The sequence below is a fragment of the Engystomops pustulosus genome, chromosome 5 (genome assembly GCF_040894005.1).
Source record: "Engystomops pustulosus chromosome 5, aEngPut4.maternal, whole genome shotgun sequence".
Taxonomy (NCBI): Eukaryota; Metazoa; Chordata; class Amphibia; order Anura; family Leptodactylidae; genus Engystomops; species Engystomops pustulosus.
This window is the reverse complement of record NC_092415.1, coordinates 205,843,343-205,855,418: the sequence shown is the minus strand read 5'-3', so window position 1 is coordinate 205,855,418 and position 12,076 is coordinate 205,843,343. Positions and strand designations below refer to the sequence as shown.

At 42.0% G+C, this 12,076-nt stretch overlaps 1 protein-coding gene across 1 annotated transcript in view; it reads left to right on the top strand.

The window, feature by feature from the left end:
• RPS23 (ribosomal protein S23) overlaps positions 1–12,076 on the top strand; it is a 415,955-nt gene that overhangs the window by 267,674 nt on the left and 136,205 nt on the right. The window lies entirely within an intron of this gene.

Below are 12,076 nucleotides of genomic sequence, written 5' to 3'. Positions count from 1 at the left end.
TACTGCCCCCTATGTACAGGAATATAACTACTATAATACTGCCCCCTATGTACAGGTATATAACTACTATAATATTGCCCCCTATGTACAGGAATATAACTACTATAATACTGCCCCCTATGTACAGGAATATAACTACTATAATACTGCCCCCTATGTACAGGAATATAACTACTATAATACTGCCCCCTATGTACAGGTATATAACTACTATAATACTGCCCCCTATGTACAGGAATATAACTACTATAATACTGCCCCCTATGTACAGGTATATAACTACTATAATACTGCCCCTATGTACAGGAATATAACTACTATAATACTTCCCCCTATGTACAAGAATATAACTACTATAATACTGCCCCTATGTACAGGAATATAACTACTATAATACTGCTCCCTATGTACAAGGAATATAACTACTATAATACTGCCCCCTATGTACAAGAATATAACTACTATAATACTGCCCCCTATGTACAAGAATATAACTACTATAATACTTCCCCCTATGTACAAGAATATAACTACTATAATACTGCCCCCTATGTACAAGAATATAACTACTATAATACTGCCCCCTATGTGCAAGAATATAACTACTATAATACTGCCCCCAATGTACAGGAATATAACTACTATAATACTGCCCCCTATGTACAGGAATATAACTACTATAATACTGCCCCCATGTACAGGAATATAACTACTATAATACTGCCCTCTATGTACAGGAATATAACTACTATAATACTGCCCCCTATGTACAGGAATATAACTACTATAATACTGCCCCCTATGTACAAGAATATAACTACTATAATACTACCCCCTATGTACAGGAATATAAATACTATAATACTACCCCCTATGTACAAGAATATAACTACTATAATACTGCCCCCTATGTACAGGAATATAACTACTATAATACTGCCCCCTATGTACAGGAATATCACTACTATAATACTGCCCCCTATGTACAGGAAAATAAATACTATAATACTACCCCCTATGTACAAGAATATAACTACTAGAATACTGCCCCCTATGTACAAGAATATAACTGCTATAATACTGCCCCTATGTACAAGAATATAACTACTATAATATTGCCCCCTATGTACAAGAATATAACTGCTATAATACTGCCCCCTATGTACAAGAATATAACTACTATAATACTGCCCCCTATGTACAGGAATATAACTACTATAATACTGCCCCCTATGTACAGGAATATAACTGCTATAACACTGCCCCCTATGTACAGGAATATAACTACTATAATACTGCCCCTATGTACAAGAAAATAACTACTATAATAGTGCCCCTATGTACAAGAATATAACTACTATAATATTGCCCCCTATGTACAAGAATATAACTGCTATAATACTGCCCCCTATGTACAAGAATATAACTAGTATAATACTGCCCCCTATGTACAGGAATATAACTACTATAATACTGCCCCCTATGTACAAGAATATAACTACTATAATACTGCCCCCTGTGTACACGAATATAACTACTATAATACTGCTGCCTATGTACAAGAATATAATTACAATAATACTGCCCCCTGTGTACAGGGATATAACTGCTATAATACTGCCCCCTATGTACAAGAATATAACTACTATAATGCTGCCCCCTATGTACAAGAATATAACTACTATAATACTGCTCCCTATGTACAAGAATATAACTACTTTAATACTGCCCCCTATGCACAAGAATATAACTACTATAATACTACCCCCTATGTACAAGTATATAACTACTATAATACTGCCCTCTATGTACAAGAATATAACTACTATAATACTGCCCCCTATGTACAAGTATATAACTACTATAATACTGCCCCTATGTACAGGAATATAACTACTATAATACTGCCCCTTATGTACAAGAATATAACTACTATAATACTGCTGCCTATGTACAAGAATATAACTACAATAATACTGCCCCCTATGTACAGGGATATAACTGCTATAATACTGCCCCCTATGTACAAGAATATAACTACTATAATGCTGCCCCCTATGTACAAGAATATAACTACTATAATACTGCCCCCTATGTACAAGAATATAACTACTATAATACTGCCCCTTATGCACAAGAATATAACTACTATAATACTACCCCCTATGTACAAGAATATAACTACTATAATGCTGCCCCCTATGTACAAGTATATAACTACTATAATGCTGCCCCCTATGTACAAGAATATAACTACTATAATGCTGCCCCCTATGTACAAGAATATAACTACTATAATACTGCCCCCTATGTACAAGAATATAACTACTATAATACTGCCCCTTATGCACAAGAATATAACTACTATAATACTGCCCCCTATGTACAAGTATATAACTACTATAATACTGCCCTCTATGTACAAGAATATAACTACTATAATACTGCCCCCTATGTACAAGTATATAACTACTATAATACTGCCCCCTATGTACAAGAATATAACTACTATAATACTGCCCCCTATGTACAAGAATATAACTACTATAATACTGCCCCCTATGTACAAGAATATAACTACTATAATACTGCCCCTATGTACAGGAATATAACTACTATAATACTGCCCCCTATGTACAATAATATAACTACTATAATAGTGCCCCTATGTACAAGAATATAACTACTATAATACTGCCCCCTATGTACAGGAATATAACTACTATAATACTGCCCCTATGTACAAGAATATAACTACTATAATACTGCCCCCTATGTACAGGAATATAACTACTATAATACTGCCCCCTATGTACAGGAATATAACTACTATAATACTGCCCCTATGTACAAGAATATAACTACTATAATACTGCCCCCTATGTACAGGAATATAACTACTATAATACTGCCCCTATGTACAAGAATATAACTACTATAATACTGCCCCCTATGTACAGGAATATAACTACTATAATACTGCCCCCTATGTACAGGAATATAACTACTATAATACTGCCCACTATGTACAAGAATATAACTACTATAATACTACCCCCTATGTACAAGTATATAACTACTATAATACTGCCCTCTATGTACAAGAATATAACTACTATAATACTGCCCCCTATGTACAAGTATATAACTACTATAATACTGCCCCCTATGTACAAGAATATAACTACTATAATACTGCCCCCTATGTACAAGAATATAACTACTATAATACTGCCCCCTATGTACAAGAATATAACTACTATAATACTGCCCCTATGTACAGGAATATAACTACTATAATACTTCCCCCTATGTACAATAATATAACTACTATAATAGTGCCCCTATGTACAAGAATATAACTTCTATAATACTGCCCCCTATGTACAGGAATATAACTACTATAATACTGCCCCTATGTACAAGAATATAACTACTATAATACTGCCCCCTATGTACAAGAATATAACTACTATAATACTGCCCCCTATGTACAAGAATATAACTACTATAATACTGCCCCCTATGTACAAGAATATAACTACCATAATACTGCCCCCTATGTACAGGGATATAACTACTATAATACTGCCCCCTATGTACAGGAATATAACTACTATAATACTGCCCCCTATGTACAAGAATACAACTACTATAATACTGCCCCCTATGTACAGGAATATAACTACTATAATACTGCCTCCTATGTACAAGAGTATAACTACTATAATACTGCCCCCTATGTACAAGAATATAACTACTATAATACTGCTCCCTATGTACAAGAATATAACTACTATAATACTGCTCCCTATGTACAAGAATATAACTACTATAATACTGCCTCCTATGTACAGGAATATAACTACTATAATACTGCTCCCTATGTACAAGAATATAACTACTATAATACTGCCCCCTATGTACAGGAATATAACTACTATAATACTGCCCCCTATGTACAGGAATATAACTACTATAATACTGCCCCCTATGTACAGGAATATAACTACTATAATACTGCCCCCTATGTACAAGAATATAACTGCTATAATACTGCCCCCTATGTACAAGAATATAACTACTATAATACTGTCCTCTATGTACAAGAATATAACTACTATAATACTGCCCCCTATGTACAAGAATATAACTACTATAATACTGCCCCCTATGTATTAGTACAGATTGTATGCAGTATAGTGCATGGTGTTGCTGTGTTGTGGATACAGGTGGTTACATTGTGTTCTCCTTTATTCTCTGGGCGGGGGTCTCCTGTGTGACTGTCCTGGGACCCTCTATGTATATCCCCTCGCTCAGGCTTCTGCTATGCTCAGCTGCCGTCTATTCTTGGGTTATGGATCTGCTCTGGGTACAGATGGCGTTTGGGTTACATGTGCCAGGATCCAGCCTCACCCTCCTGCAGTGTTATGCAGTGTGTGGCACCATTTCTGCATGTAGTGACTCATCATAAAGGGTCTATGGGGTCACAGACTGAAGTCACCTTCTGACTATAGGAGATGCCCCTCATCGCGGCAGTGACATGGGGACATTTTATTCCTCTGTTGCTCACAATTGGTGTATGTGCTGTGTGTACACTATATCCTATACTCCAATGTAGTGTAGTTTGTTTATTGAGATCTAAGATGATTTATTTCCATATCAGACCCCGGACTAATAACCTATTTAATCAATTTATATCAGACCACCAGATCTAATAAATTAATATAGACACCTCACCGGCCACCAAAACAACTACAGAACCCAGAGCAGAACCTCGGACCCCTAAACTAATACAGACCCCAAACTGGACCCTTAAACTTATAAATATCCTGGTCTAAGTCCCTAAACTATTAAAGACCTCGGACCAGATCCCTAAACTGATACCCATCCAAGACCTGACCCCTTAATTAAAACAGACCCAAGACCAGACCTCCTAATTTACTACTGACCTAAGACCAGAGCCCTAAACTAATACAGATCCAAGACAAGACCCCCTAAACTAATACAGATCCCAGATTAGACCCCTAAAACAGTACATACCCCAGACCAGACCCCTAAATTAATACACACCCCAGACCAAACCCCTAAACTAGTACAGACCCCAGACCAAACCTCTAAACTAGTACAGACCCCAGATCAGACCCCTAAACTAGTACAGACCCCAGATCAGACCCCTAAACTAATACAGACCCCAGACCAGACCCCTAAACTAATACAGACCCCAGACCAGACTCCTAACTAATACAGACCCCAGACCAGACCCCTAAACTAATACAGACCCCGGACCCCTAAACTAATACAGACCCCAGACCAGTCCACTAAACTAATACAGACCCCAGACAAGACCCCTAAACTAATACAGAATCCAGACCAGACCCCTAAACTAATACAGACCCCAGACCAGACCCCTAAACTAATACAGACCCCAGACCAGACCCCTAAACTAATACAGACCCAAGACCAGTCCACTAAACTAATACAGACCCCAGACAAGACCCCTAAACTAATACAGAATCCAGACCAGACCCCTAAACTAATACAGACCCCAGACCAGACCCCTAAACTAATATAGACCCCAGACCAGACCCCTAAACTAATACAGACCCCAGACCAGAGCCAAGGAGGAAATGTATGGATGGAAATATTGCCTTCAAACCACTGAAGGCTGTGTCCTCAGATGGAACAGTTGACTTCATCCATATTGGAAAAGATACATTAAAACTGGAAGATCGGCTGTACTCTGAATACACTATGCTGGATGTCGTCAGAGTGATGATGGCTGGAGGACTGCTGGACCCCTTAATCTAATACAGACCCTACACCAGACCCTCTAAACTAATACAGACGCCAGACCTGACCCCTAAACTAATACAGACCCCAGACCAGACCCCTAAACTAATACAGACCCCAGACCAGTCCTCTAAACTAGGACAGACTCCAGATCAAACCCCTAAATTAATACAGACCCCAGACCAGACGCCTAAACCAATACAGACATCAGACCCGACCCCCAAACTAATACAGACCCCAGACCAGACCCCTAAACTAATACACACCCCAGACCAGATCACTAAACTAATACAGACCCCAGACCGGACCCCTAAACTAATACAGACCCCAGACCGGACCCCTAAACTAATACAGACCCCAGACCGGACCCCTAAACTAATACAGACCCCAGACCAGACCCCTAAACTAATATAGACCCCAAGACCAGACCCCTAAACTAATACAGGACCCCAGACCAGACTCCTAAACTAATACAGACCCCAGACCAGACCCCTAAACTAATACAGACCCCAGACTAGACCCCTAAACTAATACAGGCCCCAGACCAGACCCCTAAACTAATACAGACCCCAGACCAGTCCCCTAAACTAATACAGACCCCAGACCAGACTCCTAAACTAATGCAGACCCCAGACCAGTCCCCTAAACTAATACAGACCCCAGACCAGACCCCTAAACTAATACAGACCCCAGACCAGACTCCTAAACTAATACAGACCCCAGACCAGACCCATATACTAATACAGACCCCAGACCAGACCACTAAACTAATACAGACCCCAGACCGGACCCCTAAACTAATACAGGACCCCAGACCCCTAAACTAATACAGACCCCAGACCAGACACCTAAACTAATGCAGACCCCAGAAAAGACCCCTAAACTAATACAGACCCAGACACCTAAACTAATACAGACCCCAGACCAGACCCCTAAACTAATACAGACCCCAGACCCCTAAACTAATACAGACCCCAGAAAAGACCCCTAAACTAATACAGACCCAGACGCCTAAACTAATACAGATCCCAGACCAGATCCCTAAACTAATACAGACCCCAGACCAGACCCCTAAACTAATACAGACCCCAGACCAGACCCCTAAACTAATACAGACCCTAGACCAGATCCCTAAACTAATACAGACCCCAGACCAGACCCCTAAACTAATACAGACCCCAGACTAGACATCTAAACTAATACAGACCCCAGACCAGACACCTAAACTAATACAGACCCCAGACCAGACCCCTAAACTAATACAGACCTCAGACCAGACCCCTAAACTAATACAGACCCCAGACCAGACCCCTAAACTAATACAGACCCCAGACCAGACCCCTAAACTAATACAGAGCCCAGACCAGACCTCTAAACTAATACAGGACCCCAGACCAGACCCTTAAACTAATACAGACCCCAGACCAGACCCCTAAACTAATATAGACCCCAAGACCAGACCCCTAAACTAATACAGGACCCCAGACCAGACCCCTAAACTAATACAGACCCCAGACCAGACTCCTAAACTAATACAGACCCCAGACCAGACTCCTAAACTAATACAGACCCCAGACCAGACCCCTAAACTAATACAGACCCCAGACCAGACCACTAAACTAATACAGACCCCAGACCAGACCCCTAAACTAATACAGACCTCAGACCAGACCCCTAAACTAATATAGACCCCAAGACCAGACCCCTAAACTAATACAGGACCCCAGACCAGACTCCTAAACTAATACAGACCCCAGACCAGTCCCCTAAACTAATACAGACCCCAGACCAGACTCCTAAACTAATACAGACCCCAGACCAGACCCATATACTAATACAGACCCCAGACCGGACCCCTAAACTAATACAGGACCCCAGACCAGACCCATATACTAATACAGACCCCAGACCAGACCACTAAACTAATACAGACCCCAGACCAGATCCCTAAACTAATACAGACCCCAGACCAGACCCCTAAACTAATACAGGACCCCAGACCCCTAAACTAATACAGACCCCAGACCAGACCCCTAAACTAATACAGACCCCAGACCAGACTCCTAAACTTATACAGACCCCAGACCTGACTCCTAAACTTATACAGACCCCAGACCAAGCAAGAAAGGGCAAGAATGGGTTAACTACTAAGAATGGCGCCAAAAACGGAGATGATTACTAAAAAGATGGCACTAAGATTGGGGGCAAAATTAGAGAATTAGCTATAAAAGGGGGCACTGATGAGGAACGGGGGCAATACACATGGACTAAGATGGAAGCGACAAGGAAGGAGACTTTGGGGCTCATTTACTAAGGCTTCGGCGGACGCATTTTCGTTGGGTTTCCCGACGGTTTCTGTTTTGCGACGAATTGCCCCGGGATTTTGCCGCACACGATCGGATCTTGCTGCCTTGCACGCGACAGGAATCGGGGGCTTGGCCGTCGGATAGCCCGACGGATTCGGACAACGCGCAGGATTTTACATTTCAAATTGTGTCACAAGATCAGCAACTCCGGCGGACCGGCGCGGGGAAGGGACGGATGCCGGAACTCGGGCGCATGATCTTAGTGAAATGCGGCAGACCCGAATCCTCGTCGGACAACGCACCGCGGGATCGCGACAGGACCAGGTAAGTAAATCTGCCCCAGTATCTCTTTAAGAGGCGGATAAACCAAAAACTTAGCCCAAACCTTAGTCAGGGTTAAGGAAGTGGGATGGCAAGTGAGTAGGTGCTACATTTAAAAGGTTCGGGGCAGAGGGTGCACTCAACTTCTGAGGACAAAGCTAAACTAATGAGACAAGACTGAACTAAAGTTTGGTAGGTGGGAAGCTACAATCCTGGAATATAACTCCATATATCACAGTCCTGCTGCTACTAACAACATACACAAAGGTCTGATTACATATCCCTCCAGGGACAATACGTAGAACTGCCTGCAGCGAGCACAGAGCACAGCAGTGTGAGGTCTGATTACACATCTCTCCGGGGACAATACGTAGAACTGCCTGCAGCGAGCACAGAGCACAGCAGTGTGAGGAGACGCTCCAGTGCTCTTGGAGAAGATACAATTCAGGAATATAAATCCATATTCAACAGTCCTGCTGCTACTAACATACATACAGTTATGATTACACATCTTTCCAGGGACAATACCTAGCACTGGCTGCACAAAGCACAGCAGTGTGAGGACACAACACACACATTGCACTTGAAGAAGCTACAATACAGGAATGTAAATACATATATCACAGTCCTGCTGCTACCAACAACATACACAAAGGTCTGATTACACATCTTTCCAGGGACAATACATAACACTGGCTGCAGTCTGTATGGTCACAGCTGCTGACAGGTTCTGTATCAGAATACATTTCTAGTCCACATTAAAGGGGTTGTCCGAGTTTTTGAAAAAAAGATAAAAGTGGCCGGGACAGGGCTGCTTAAAAAAAATAAAGCTGTACTTACCTCCCGGTGCCCTCCCGTATCCAGCGCTGCTGTCACTCTGGTCCGGGCGCCATGTAAACAAACCTGGCCGCCGGAGCAGCGCTGGACTCAGCTTCCCTACCCGTCCCTATACACAGCATTGTGTATGGGGGCTGGAAGGTTGTCGGGTCCGGCCGGAACCGAGTCCAGCGCTGCTCCGGCGGCCAGGTTTGTTTACATGGCGCCCGGACCAGAGTGACAGCAGCGCTGGATACGGGAGGGCACCGGGAGGTAAGTACAGCTTTATTTTTTTTAAGCAGCCCTGTCCCGGCCACTTTTATCTTTTTTTCAAAAACTCGGACAACCCCTTTAATTACTAAAGAACTTGATCACAAAATTTGGATAAAAGTTGGACATAAGGGAGGGGCCGGGTGTCACAATACAACAACAACAGAATATCACCATCTGATGACTATTAGATGCCTGGATCTTTCCCCAGATATTAGTCAGGACCTTGTATGGATCTGACCAAACACTTCCAGCAGCTGTGACTTATGACCTTTCATCCACAGATCCCCCTGGATCTCCGGCTCCGATCTATATATACCCCATTCTCTCACTCTCCCTGATACATTGTGCTGGATACTTTGTCTCTATAGAGAGGAGATGACTCCTCCAATCACAGCCAAACATCCGCAATGGACCCCCTGACCATGACTCTAGTCACTACCAGAGATGCACCCGCAGAAGAAGAATGCAGGTGTAGCCACAGAGAGGTCAGAGCACCCGTGCTGACCCCTGACCAGGGCCAGATTAAGTATGGTGGGGCCCCTGGGAGCAAAATCTAATGGGGCCCCCACTGAATGTATACAGCTCCCCCAGCAATCACTATATACAGCTCGCAACATATCTATACCTATATAATCCCCCTATAACAACTATATACAACCCCCTATAATACATATATATAGTCCCGCTATTATAACAATATACACCACTTCACATAATAACTATAAACAATCCACATATAAAGCCCCCAGTAATCACTAAATACAGCCCCCCCAGTAATCACTATATACAGCTCCCCAGTAATAACTATATACAGCCCCAGCAATCACTATATACAGCTCCCAGCAATCACTATATACAGCCCCAGCAATCACTATATACAGCTCCCAGTAATCACTATATACAGCCCCCAGCAATCACTATATACAGCTCCCAGTAATCACTATATACAGCCCCCAGCAATCACTATATACAGCTCCCAGCATTTACTATATACAGCCCCCAGCATTTACTATATACAGCCCCCCAGTATTCACTGTATACAGACCCCAAGTAATCACTATATACAGCCCCCAGTAATCACTGAATACAGCTTCCCCAGCAATCACTATATACAGCCCCCCAGCAATCACTATATACAGCCCCCCAGTATTCACTAAATACAGCCTCCAGCAATCACTATATACAGCTCCCAGCATTTACTATATAAAACCCCCAAGTAATCACTTTATAAAGCCCCCAGAAATCACTATATATAGCTCCACCAGTAATCACTGCATACACCCCCATGTAATCACTATATACAGCGCCCCAGTAACAACTATATAAAGCCCCCCAGCAATCACTGTATGCAGCGCCCCAGTAATCACTGTATGCAGTACAGCTTCCCAGCAATCAGTATAAACAGACCCCCCAAAATCACTATATACAAACCCCCAGCAATAACTATATAGAGCCCCCAAGCAATCACTATATACAGCCCCCAGGATTCACTATATACAGTTCCCCTAGCAATCACTATATACAGACCTCAGTAATCACTAAATACAGCTCCCAGCAATCAATATATACAGCCCCTCTGCAATAACTATATACAGCCCCTCAGTAGTCACTATATACAGCCCTCAGCAATCACTATATACAGCTACCCCAGTTAACACTATATACAGCCCTCCCAGCAATCACTATATACACCCCCAATAAATCACTATATACAGCTCCCAGCAATAACTATATACATCCCCCAGTAATCACTATATACAGCCCCCCAGCAATCACTTTATACAGCTCCCCCAGTAATCACTGTATATAGCCCCCAGTAATCACTGTATACAGCTCACCCAGAAATCACTATATACAGCCCCAAGTAATCACTATATACAGCTCCCAGCAATCTCTATATACAGCTCCTCCAGTAATAACTGTATACAGCCCCAGTGATCACGACATACAGCTCCCAGTAGTCACTATATACAGCTCCGAGTAATCACTATATACAGCCTGCAGCAATCACTATATACAGCCCCCTGACAATAACTATATACAGCCCTCCAGCAATCACTATATACAGCTCCCCAACATTCCCTATATAGTCCTTCTATAACAACTATATAAAAACCCCTATATTAACTATATATACCTCCTCCCATAATAACTATATATAATTCCCATATAAATAACTGTATATAGCCCCCCAGTAATCACTACATACAGCCCCCAGCAATCACTTTATGCAGCCCAAGTAATCACTATATACAGCCCCCTGTAATCACTATATACAGCCCCCAGTAATTACTATATAAAGCTCCCAGCAATCACAATATACAGCCCCCCAAAAATCACTATATACAACCCCCAAGCAATAACTATATAGAGCCCCCAGCAATAACTATATACAGTTCCCAGTAATCACTATATACAGCGCACATCACTATATACAGTTCCTCCAGCAATAACTATATACAGCCCCCAATTACCACTATATACAGCCCCCAGCTATAACTATATACAGTTCCCAGTAATCACTATATACAGCGCACATCACTATATACAGTTCCTTCAGCAATAAC